This window comes from Triticum aestivum, chromosome 7B (assembly GCF_018294505.1).
Source record: "Triticum aestivum cultivar Chinese Spring chromosome 7B, IWGSC CS RefSeq v2.1, whole genome shotgun sequence".
NCBI classification, from domain to species: domain Eukaryota; kingdom Viridiplantae; phylum Streptophyta; class Magnoliopsida; order Poales; family Poaceae; genus Triticum; species Triticum aestivum.
In genome coordinates this window covers 38,705,210-38,715,452 of record NC_057813.1, presented here as the reverse complement: position 1 = coordinate 38,715,452, position 10,243 = coordinate 38,705,210, and the positions used below count along the sequence as shown (strand labels likewise).

Sequence of the window (10,243 nt, the reverse complement as noted above, 5' to 3'; positions counted from 1 at the left end):
ATCCGAACAAGATCAGCAAAGAACTCAGGCTTGAGCTCGGGCTGTGCAGCACCATATATCGCGACAAGAGCCCAATTAAACCCATCAACCTTCGATCGCACCCTAAACTTAACAGCAAAGTCTCCCATGACCACACTGCGAACCTCAAGCGCATGAGAGAAACTATCCTATATACACAATGGTCTGTCCTTCATAGCATGTATAGCTACATAAAAACATTCATTTGTATTCAAAAACATAAATCAAAGTTCATGTCATAATTTGAACGTCAGAGGAATTAGATCAATTCATACAGATGATCAAAGGTGCATAGCAATAAGTACTCGTACAATAGAAAAAAGAAAAAAAAACTGCAATATTGTAGTATTGTCGCATCTTAGATTGAAAAAAATCAGATACCCTCAATCGAAAATGCACGGCTGCACAGTGGCAGCTGCACATCTCTATCAACGGTGCTTTGAATGTCAAGATTAGGGACCCGGTCATTGGTTCTTTGCGAATAGGAAGTACCAATACCTTTCTATCAACCATATAGTAGAGGTGTCAGTGGTATTCATTGGTTGGACCAACGACTAGAAGCGCCACATGAGGAATGTAGCAGCCACATGCACAAGAATGAGCCCACATGAAGACTTTTGGTGGCCATGAGGTGTCACGCTGACTCCATCGCCTCCAAGGCCCCCTCCGCTTTACTGATCCTTTGATCTTAGCCATCATGACTTTTTTACCGTTGTCTACGCAATGGAAATCGAGATACCGACATGTTTTGTAGTGTCAACAAACAACATAGCTTCACGCCGCGCCCTCCTGAAGACGTGTAAGTTGTTATGGATGTGCACGACTAGATTCTAGCCGATCCAGATATCCTTGAGCAAAATCTCTGGCAGTAGTTCCAGAACTTGTCGACGGCCAGATCAAGGAGGACCAATCATGCAGATTGTTGCCATGATGCGATAAGAGCACTAGGACCGCCACCACACCGCTGCCTCCACCACGTCGACGCCATCACCGCCACAACGGAGGACACCAGGCCACGCTGTCCACAGCCCACGCCGCCGACTGAAGACGGGCGATAGATCTGGGAGAATCCCGATCCGCCGCCCCCCTCGCCTGCACGATCTGCACCTCGAAGCCTGCCATGCGCCGCCGGTCCCGAGCGCCACCGCCACACCACGGTGAACCTCGCCATCGCGGTGTCCCGGTCCAGCCACCCCGTGACGGAGGCCCTGCGCAAGAAGGCAAAACGCCTCGCCGCCGCTGACGCCGGCCAGGCTTTGCCCGGCCATGTCCTCTGGGGACAGCTAGGGAGGAGGGAGGGAGAGGAGGGTGCCGCCGGCGGCGGCGGGAGCGCCCTCCCCGTTGCCCATGGAAGCGACATGGGAGGCTATGTGAGATCCCTATTGTCTTGTAGGTGAGTGAGGGAAGCAACCGCGAAAGCGAGGGTTGACAAAGTTTTTGCTAACAGACAATTGAGTATGACAACACAATCGTGATCGCGACATGTGACATGTCAATCCTCCATAGCCATCTCAAACATTCACCTGCTCTGCACAGCCCAATCAGTGAAGACGCACACTCTCCCCATCCCTCCGTGTGTATATAACCATATATCCAGCTACCTACTGTGCCCCATTGGCTTCTCCAAGAGCACAGCAGCAACAATGGCGCCTGATCTTCTTAACCCCTCTCCAGAACTCAAGCATGTCCTCATGTGGTCAGTACCAGTACTCATTATAGCTCCTACGGTAATCTTCTGGTACCTGCAAGCTGTTGGCAACAAGAAGAACCCCATCCGTCTTCCCCCGAGCCCCCTGCGGCTACCCATCATAGGGCATCTGCACCTGATGGTGCACGAGCTCCACCAGTCACTGCAGAGGCTGGCGCGCAGCCTGGGCCCCGTCATCCACCTGCAGCTCGGCGGTGTCGCTACCGTCGTGCTTTCATCGCCGGAGGCGGCCAAGGAGGTCCTCAAGACGCATGATGTCCATTGCTGCAGCCAACCCCCCTCGCCAGGCAAGTCTTTTCGCCGGCTACCATACTCCTTTTCATATTGTTCACCTCACAAGTGGTTTTCACTTTCAGTGAGATTTGATGAAATTCACCGAATTTCAGTAATTTCGGTAGACTCTCAAATATTTACTTCCGGCCAATATATTTCAGTAATTTCAAAGTACACAGCAATTCAAATATTTTCAAAATTAATTTAAAAAAAATCAATTTTTAAAATTGAAGTCAAGTGAATATTTTGGCCTTTTGGCCGAAATTTACTGAATTTCGGTAATTTGGGTTGGTGCTAAAAAAATTCTGAAACTGAAACTGAAATCCTAAATCTAGTAGTATTGAATTCCAGGTGCGAAATTGATGACCTACGGCCAACAAGACATCGCCTTCTCTCCGTACAACGCGAGCTGGCGCGAGTTGCGCAAGCTGTTCGTCTCAGAGCTCGTGGGGAGCAAACGTGTCCACACCTTCTCTCACGCACTAGAAGCTCAGGTCAGCGAGCTGATCCAATCCCTCGCACCGATGACGGAGCCCGTCAACCTCAACGAGACCCTCTTCACGCTCATCGACAGCTTCATCGGCACGGTGGCGTTCGGGAGCATGAAGGGCGCCAAGCTCATGAAGTACGCCAAGTTCCAGCGGGTGTTCAGCGAGGCCACGGTGGCCCTCTCCGCCTTCTCCGCGCAGGACTTCTTCCCGGCGTCGCCCATGAGCCGGTGGTTCGACAAGCTTGTCGGGCTGGAGAGGCGGTACCTCAGGACATTCCTAGAGATAGACTCCTACCTGGAGATGGTTCTCACTCAACATATGGATCCTGGGAGGGTGAAGCCCGTGAAAGAAGACCTTGTGGATGTGTTGATCAGTCTTTGGAAGGGACAAGGGAAGATCACAAAGGACCACGTCAAGGCTCTTCTAGGGGTACTAACTAAACTAGCTTGTTCTTCTCTGTAGCTTCTCAACTGCATATATAATTTCTTATACTTCCTCCCTTCTAAAATAAGTGCCGTTGATTTCGTACAACTTTATACCAATTTTAGACTAAATCAGTGACATTTATTTTGAGGCGGAGGGAATACTTTTTAAGTAGGAAATCCTAATTATGTTGTTTCATATGCTTTTTTAAAAATCAGGATGCATTTATCGGTGGCACCGCGACGAGCTCGGTGACATTGTTGTGGGCTATGTCCGAGCTGATCAAGAATCCAGCGGTGATGAAGAAGGCACAGGCAGAGATAAGGAGTTTGGTCGGCGGCAAACAGAGGAGTTAATTGCACAAAACCACCACATTTGAGGCATCGTTTGCAGAAAACCACGAGGTCACTAAGTTTTTGCAAAAATCACCGCGCTTTCGGTAATCTTGTTGCAAAAAGCACTTACCGAGTGATTTAGGTCATTTAATCACTTTCTGACAAGTGAGGCCGGATTGTCAGGAGCCGACTTGACAAAACATTTACATACATCCCTCTTAGATCTAAAAACAAAAAGCAATCGACCCCCTCCCCCCTCCTCGCGACCTGTCCCCCACCTTGACCAGCCCGACCTCGACCAGCCCGCGCTGCCAGTCCGCTTCTGCCCCTCGCCGCGCCCCGCGCGCGCTCACCGCAAAACGCCACCGCACCGCCCTGCCTTCCCCCTGGCCTCACCCTCGGCGGCCCAGCTCGCCGCGCCGCCGCTGCCGCGCGCCGTCGCCGCCCAGTTGCCCTCTCCTCCGCCTGCTCGCCGTCTAGGTCATGCGGCCAGCGCATGCATGGGGAGGCGACCTGGAGCGGGCGATGGCGACGCGTGCTGGGGTCTCCGGCCTACACTAGAGTTCGTCCTCGACTTCCCCCTCCTCGGCGTGGATCCAGTGAGTAGAGGAGACAACAGCGGTGTGGGTATGCGCGCCTGTGCATGGTGGGAAGCATGTTGGAGAGCGGCGGGGCTGCGGGCCGCCGCGGAATCCGGCGCCGTCGACATGGCCGTGGTTGCAAGCGGCTGGGGCAGGCAGAGGCGAGGTGCGCGTCGTCCCGGAGGAGAAGGAAAAAAGGGAGGAGGAAGGAGATGGTAGGCGGGGCAGCAGTGGTCGTCGACGTGTTGTCGGCGGCGGCGAGGTCGCCGGAGTTGCACGGGGGTTGCAGCTCGGCGAGGTCACCACAGTGAGCATCGAGTCTGCTCACTGGTGGAAAAAGGGCCTTTGGTCGCGGTTCGCAACTGCCATTAGTCGCGGTTGCGCAACCGCGACCGAACGGGCGCGACTAAAGGCCCCCCCCTTTAGTCGCGGTTGCTTAAGAACCGCGACTAAAGGCCCGTCCACGTGGGCGCCAGGTGGCCGTCGGGGCGGACGACCTTTAGTTGCGGTTCTTGTGGCTAACCGCGACTAAAGGCCGCCACAGGTTTTTGAAAAAAAAATTGAATTTTTTTTTTCAAATTTCTGAATTATTTTAACCTCTAGTCTCTAATCACCACCCCTCATCACTTCTCAATTTATTCTTTTATCACCCCTCATCATTCCAAATCATCTAACTTCCCAACCGGTCACCCATCCCTCTCACTACTCCAGCCCAAACACGCTTAACTTCCGGGTTCTATTCTCCCACGCTCCAAGTCTGCACTTGTTGTTTTCCTGACAATAATAAGATGTCAATCCTATTAACCTTCAGGAATTTTGCTTGAGCATGAAGTGACACATTTCACTGTTTGACTTTGAAACTATTGTTTTAAAAAACAATAATTATTTAGTAACACTAATATTTCTTGAATAATTAGTTTGACCATTGTTTGACCACAGTTTGACCACAGTTGACCACAGTTTGACCAGATTTGACCAAAATTGAAATAATTAAAATAATTATTTAGTAACACTAATATTCTAGAATAATTAGTTTGACCATTGTTTGACCATAGTTTGCCCACTGTTTGAATATTTTTCAATTTTTTCCACTCTAGATCTTACAAGCCCCGTAACTTTTTTTCTATTAGGTTTTTGAGGATTTTGAAAATGTTTAACGGGGTTCCCCCGTTAAATTTGGATGTAACTTTTCGAGTAGATGATTTTTCATATAAAAAACTTTTTCATCCGAGTTAGTATGCAAAAGTTATGCCCATTTTTACAAATTTCAGAGAGATTTTGCAAATAAAGTCAAAATTCACATTTGCAAATTTTCCCAACAACTAGACCACATATCACATGAGAAACTTATTTTCTTTTATTTTTTTGACATTTCCATTAATTTCTTTTATTTTTTTTAAAACTGAAAAGGCGATCCCGGGGGGGGGGTTAGAGTTTAAAAATGGGACCTTTAGTACCGGTTCGTGGTACGAACCGGGACTAAAGGTCTCAACCCCATTAGTTCCGGTTCGTGCCACAAACCGGGACTAAAAGGGAGGAGCTTTAGTCGCGGTTGGCCTGGCCAACCGCGACTAAAGGCCTTTGGGCACCTTTAGTCCCGGTTGGCCTGGCCAACCGCGACTAAAGCCCGCGAGCGCCCTGGGCCCAGGCATTTGGTCGCGGTTCATCTGCCGAACCGCGACTAAAGACTTCATTAGTCGCGGTTCCTACAGTTTCGCGACTAATGGGGCTGGACGGAAGCCTCTTTTTCTACCAGTGGCTCCTGGCAGTTATGCACGAGAGGGGGTCGATTGCTTTTATTTTTTTAGATCTAAGGGGGTGTATGTAAAGGTTTTGCCAAGTCAGCTCCAGACAATTCAACCCCACTAGTCAGAAAGTGATTAAACGACCTAAATAACTCGATCAGTGCTTTTTGCAATAAGATTACTGAATGCGCGGTGATTTTTGCAAAAAATTAGTGACCTCGTGGTTTTCTGCAAACGATGCCCCAAATATAGTGGTTTTATGCAATTAACTCCAAACAGAGACTAGTGCAGGTCGACGACCTCTCTAGACTCAAGTACATGAAGATGGTCGTCAAGGAGACACTGCGACTACATGCGCCGGTGCCGCTGCTCGTCCCCCGGGAGACCATGGAGCATGTGAAGGTCTTCGGCTATATATCCCCGCCAAGACAAGGATCTTCGTGAACGTGTGGGCTATGGGGAGGGACCCTGCCTCCTGGGACAAATCAGAGGAGTTCTACCCGGAGAGGTTTGACGGCGTCGACACTGATTTTTATGGGTCACACTATGAGCTCCTTCCGTTTGGCGCCGGGCGGCGGACCTGCCCTGCTATCCCCATGGGATCCACCATGGTGGAGTTCACGCTTGCCAGTTTGCTGCATTCATTTGACTGGGAGTTGCCCAAAGAAGACGTCAGCATGGAAGGGACCGGCAGACAACTGTTGTGCAGGAAGACTCCTCCGTATCTTGTTCCATCATTTTATACCGGCTAAGAGCATCTCCAACCGATGATATACATGTATAAATAATCAAAATTTACAGCACCAAGACCTAAAAATGATGCTTCAACATATGATGTAGATGCAAAATTTACTCCATATTTGCTTCACATGTAAAATAGGGCAGTTGGTGATGCAACTTTGCATCACCAGCCACACCCGAGCAAAACGCAGGCGGTCGCGCACGTACCCCCAACTGCCACGCGGATACTCCCGCCCGCCCGCCGGCCGCCGGCCATGGCCATCCAACCGCATGACCAACTGTCCTCCCCATTCAAATGAAACTTGAATGAAAAAAAGATGAAATTCATGCTAACCAGACAATAACTGCTAAATTTTAAAATATTTACAACCAAAAGAACAAAACTTAACAAAGTTCACCTAAATCAGATGAAAATTAAACTAAACCTAAACTAAACTAAGTGAGGTATCAGACACTGACCTCGTTTGCATGGCTTCCTTGGCCGGTGACACCTCCGTCGTTGCCATCAGAGTCGTGGTCCTTCCAGCAGCGGAAGGGCACAAAGGGTCGTGGCAGAACTGATTGGCCACCGCGTGGCGCTCGTGGCGCAGCTGGTCGGCTGCCTCCGTTGCCTGGCGCGGGCACTCAGCCGCATCGTCCTGGTGGCGATGGTTGGCCACGGGCGCAGCCCCAGCTCATCTGCCCTTGGCCATTCTCTTGCCGAGGGCACATGCGACACGCTCGGACTAGGACAACCCTATTTTGAAGAGTTGGTCACTGATCCAGTCCCGACGTGGGGCGGACATCTGGGCGGTTGTCCGGGTCCGGTCCTCGATCAAGGCCAACACGAGGTCGGGGTGTTGAGGACCAGTCTGGCAGGACGTTTGAAGTGGCGAACACAGGCTGTCGTACCTATCCTGGCGCACCAGCTCGGCTTCCATCTTGTCGACCGCCATCATGGTGAGCAAGAAGGAGCCGCGCTACTGCCGCCACGTCCAAGGTAGTGGAGACGGCCACATGCGCCACCGATCGGGCCGTGCGCCTCCTCCATCCTCACCGGGCGCCAGTACGACCGATGGGGCGGCGCCACCTCCTTGCCGCGCCGGAAACTGCGTGGTGGGGACACTGGTTGGACGAAACACATGGACGTCCTGTGCGGCGGCGGCGGCAGGTTCTCCTTGATCTCTTTCTCACGCGGCGTCCGATTTGGACGTCGCGATAGGGCGACGCCGACGGGTTCTCCTTGACCTCCTTTGTCCCGCAGCGTCCGATTTGGACGTGGTGGTAGCGCGACGCCGACGGCTCCTCCTCAACGTGGAGGTTGCGCGACGGCAAGGGCGGCGCCATACCACGGTCGTGGTGCGACCGCTCGATCAAGAGTGCTATATGTGTCACGAACACTTCATCATCCGAGGAGAGAACCACCTCTCCTTCATTATGGCCGTCGATGGGCCCGAAGATCATGGGTGACGGCGCCAAGATCCACACAACCTTGGAGATCCACCTGCCAGCACCGGGAACCACCGGGAGTCGGAACTTGCCCATCATTATGGAGTGCGGAGGAGAGGAGATGAGAGGTGTCGGTGCGTGGATCGAAGAAGAGGATGTAGGATTTGCCGACGAGACTGCGTTGAAATATATTACCCGCCTTCCTCCATCAGTTCAGACTTTTGGATGAGTTAGCTGGTGCATGAATTCAATATGGTATCCGAGCCAAGAGGTCTTGAGTTCAAGATCCTGCCAACGAAGTATTAAATAAAACGATTCTGCGGCCTACATTAATCCCACGTCTAAGGACTAAAATAGCCTAAACGTGAGGGGGGAGTTGGCTGGTGCATGAATTCAATATGGTATCCGAGCCAAGAGGTCTTGAGTTCAAGAACCTGCCAATGCAGTATTAAATAAAACGATTATGCGGCCTACATCGATCCCATGTCTAAGAACTAAAATAGCCTAGACGTGAGGGAGAGTGTTGAAATATATTGCCCCCTTCCTCCACCAGTTCAGACTTTTGAATGAATTGGCTGGTGTATGAATTCAATAGGCTGACTCGTGTCTGCTCTGGAGCGGCAGCGCGACATGAATGAGGGGAGACGGTTCTGGAACGAGACACACGACAAAGACTGTTGTTGGGACTGGCAGTCGGCCAGTCGGTGCCTCCATGGCGTCTGTCTAGACGTTTGTAAACCTCCTTTAGCTTTGCTTCTAGTTTGCGGGAATTCAAACGTTAAGTCTATCTGTAGACGTTTGATACACGATTTTGGACAACACGAAATATCAGGACTACATTTCCGGATGTTTAGCGGCTTTTTATGCACAACGTTGGGATGTCCTTACCTAAAGAAATAGCATGAGTGTAGCCGTGTGCAGAGCACGTTGCTGAATTCCCGAGGATAGGAACGGGCCTGAGCGTGATTCCCCAAACCCAACGAATCTAGGTTATCCACCCACCCACGCACGACCGCCTCCGTTTATTTTAGATAATAACGAGAAATAAACGAGACAGAAACACAATTTTTTACGTAGAAACCCTTGCAGGAGAAAACCACGGACGCACGAAGGCGCAATCATTATGAGGAGGAGTATTACAAGCATGAGACGACAAGCCGTCTTAGGTGCGACTACATGGGGTATATATAAGGGCAATACATGAGAGTCCTTGAATGCGTCGGTACCAACGCAAAGGCTCACATCGTATGTACTACGTCTAGTCCAATACGGTAGAATTTGGATCGCAATTTAACAATCTCCACCTTGAGCCAAATTTCCTCCAGTAGTCAAAGAAAGCAAATAACTCCATCCAATCAGCATAAACACCTTGTGCGTAAAAGTCCCTAGGACTAGTGAGAAATACCAACTAAACCTGAGCAAAGCTCAAACTTATTGGTCAGAACTGGCTTTGTCATCATATCAGCAGGATTATCATGAGTACTTATCTTGCATACCTTCAAATTGCCTTCAGCAACAACATCTCGATATAATGAAATCTGACATCAATGTGCTTTGTCCTCTCATGATATAGTGTATTCTTTGTAAGATATATGGCACTTTGACTGTCAGAAAATATGGTAGGGCAAGATGAATCTCCACAAAGCTCAGTGTACAAAGTTCTCAACCAGATAGCTTCTTTGCATGCCTCAGAAATAGCCATATATTCAGCATCAGTAGTGGAACAAGTCACAATAGACTGCAAAGTTGCTCTTCAACTCACAGCACAACCACCATTGGTGAAAACATAACTTGTGAGCGATCTTCTCTTATTCAAATCACCAGCAAAATCAGAATCATCAAAACCAACAAGTCCATCTCCAGTTTTCCCAAACTGTAAATAAGCATTAGAAGTACCATGCAGGTATCTGAAAATCCACTGAACTACTTTCCAAGACTCTTTTCCAGGATTAGCCATGTATCTACTGACAACACTCAATACATATGATAAATCCGGACAAGAACAAACCATGGCATACATAAGTGAACCAACTGCACTCGAATAGGAAACTCTAGACATGTACTCAATATCTGCATCTGACTTAGGATATAAAGTTGATGATAATTTGAAGTGTGCAGCTAACGGAGTACTCATCGGCTTGGCATTATGCATATTAAAACGACAAAGAACTTTATCAATATATCCTTTCTGACTTAGATATACTTTTCCAGACGGTCTATCTCTGGATATTTCCATGCCAAGTATTTTCTTTGCTGCACCCAAATCCTTCATCTCAAATTCATTACTTAATTGCTTCTTTAGTTCATTAATATCTGACATACTCTTTGCAGCAATAAGCATATCATCAACATAAAGGAGCAAATAAATAGTTAAACCATTGACAGTTTTCAAGTAAACACAACTATCATAATTAGACCTTTTGAAACCTTGAGATAGCATAAATGTGTCAAATCTCTTGTACCACTATCTCGGGGATTGCTTCAATCCATAAAGAGATTT

General features: G+C 49.2%; 1 pseudogene; it reads left to right on the top strand.

The window, feature by feature from the left end:
- Positions 1-1,645: 1,645 nt before the first annotated feature.
- On the top strand, positions 1,646-6,328 carry LOC123159305 (4-hydroxyphenylacetaldehyde oxime monooxygenase-like; annotated as a pseudogene).
- The last annotated feature ends 3,915 nt before the right edge of the window (positions 6,329-10,243 follow it).